The sequence below is a fragment of the Silene latifolia genome, chromosome Y (genome assembly GCF_048544455.1).
Source record: "Silene latifolia isolate original U9 population chromosome Y, ASM4854445v1, whole genome shotgun sequence".
Taxonomy (NCBI): Eukaryota; Viridiplantae; Streptophyta; class Magnoliopsida; order Caryophyllales; family Caryophyllaceae; genus Silene; species Silene latifolia.
This window is the reverse complement of record NC_133538.1, coordinates 172,171,198-172,173,251: the sequence shown is the minus strand read 5'-3', so window position 1 is coordinate 172,173,251 and position 2,054 is coordinate 172,171,198.

The following is a 2,054-nucleotide window of genomic DNA, read 5'->3' as shown; positions in this document are numbered from 1 at the left end:
CCCGGTGATTCGATTCACCGAACGCTTTGTAGCCGGTTGCATCAATGGGAGGTACGAGCAAGATCGGTGTACTCTCATCGACTTAACTTTTCTTGAGTCCTATTTGAATGTTCGAGCAGTGTGGCGTTATAACTTCAACACGCCACTTGAGATACTTACTAGGTTCAATGATTTTGCTCAAGGGACCACCCAACTCAAAACCTTTGTGATGGGAGGTCTAATTACAATTTTGGCCAAACACCTTTGCCCCGGGTTCAATGCCCGAGGAACCTATATTCCTCTCGAAGGGAGGACCTTGATTGATGAGCACACCATCTTCCACAGTCACCGGTGGTGTAACCACACTCGAGATGGGAGTGTGGAGTGGCACACCAAGGGATGCACCTCAATGGTCCTTGAGGGATGGAAGATACCGGGCATTGACCCAAGATTGAGTCCATACTCTCCTCCACCAAGCTACCTCCTTGAAATCCAAATTCTTGATAATCCCCCTCAAAGGGAAGAGCCACACCGTCAACCACCTCGTGGAGGGCCGGGTGCACCTTTTCGCCCACCTTCCTACGTCCCTATCCTGCCTTACCCCACTCCATATACCCAATTCCAACCGAAATCCCAAACACCGGGTATTAATGATTTGATGGCACTCATGAATAGAGTGGACCTTGGGGTGCATAAAGGGAGGGAAGACAACTACTTGGCCCTCTACCCCCAATACTATAACATGGCTCAACAAGGGTATATTGACCCCGATGGTCCTAAGCCCTCTTGGGCACAACCGGAGCTCTTGTTCCCAAATTATGGGGACCAAGCTTGGGGTCGAGGAGACGGAGGGCAATCTAGCCAAGGCGGAGGGTACTCGGGTCAAGGGGGAGGATTTGACCAAGGAGGATATTGGGGCCAAGCACCCGGATATGATCAAGCCGGAAGTTCTCATGGTTATGGTTATGATCAAAATGAGGATGACGAGTGAAAGAGGCCTAATTCACCACTTCCATTTGTATGATACCCATCTCTCCCTCTCTCTTTTGTATATACATTGCATTTAGTGTTGCTTTTGCATGCATTTATATTATATTTCATATTGTATTTACATTAGTTAGTTCATATAGTGTAGTTGCATTGTAATATATCTCACATGATTCATGTAGTTAGTTGCATATAGATTAGAATTCATGCATAGTCACTAATGACCAATCCTATTCTTTTCTACACTAGAAATAGTGTTTAAATCGGTTTGGGGAGGTTTGATCATAGGTGACCATAGCTTAATAGAAATCATGCATCATTTAGTATAGTTTAGAGTGCATTGTTATATATGCCATATAGAATTGCATTTAGTTAGAGCATGCATTCATTCATATCATATCATTGCATTTGTACCTCAATTTCCATAAAATCAAAAATCCAAAAACATGTTTTCCTTTTTATTCCTACTCCTACATGTACATTGAGGACAATGTCCAAAATAAAGTGGGGGATGGGAATTTATATTCCAAAAATGCATAAAAATTGAAAAATTTCGAAAAATCACAATAATATGTCTTTTAATTTCATAAAACAAAAACCCATAAAAATTTGAAAATTTCAAAAACCAAAAACATGTTCTTTAATTTAGTAGTGTAGAATTGTATATACTTGTGCTTTTGTTCTCTTATCACATAGATACAACACTACATTTGAGGCATTAGCAAGGGAAAATGAAGACCGCTTGGTATGATCGTTCTAATCTTTATTTCCCTTCCGTTTCTTTTTCATTATTCATATGAGGAGGATGGGCTTACATGTCAAGGAGGATGTGGTGTATTTTGTTGTTGCGGTTTGTGTATCTATGTGTTGTTAGGAGTTGCATTTAGTTTATATGACATACTAGTTGGTAGAATCATATGCATTAGGATGTATATATGTTAGTTGCATCATGGCATGTAGTTTGCATGTTAGAAAATTTTGCGAAACCGTCCACTTGGGAAGCTTGACAAGTGTATATAGGCCCTAGTAGATGCTTTTTCTTCTTAAGACTTTGCTTGTTAGAATACTTGTAAAACACCCTAGGATGT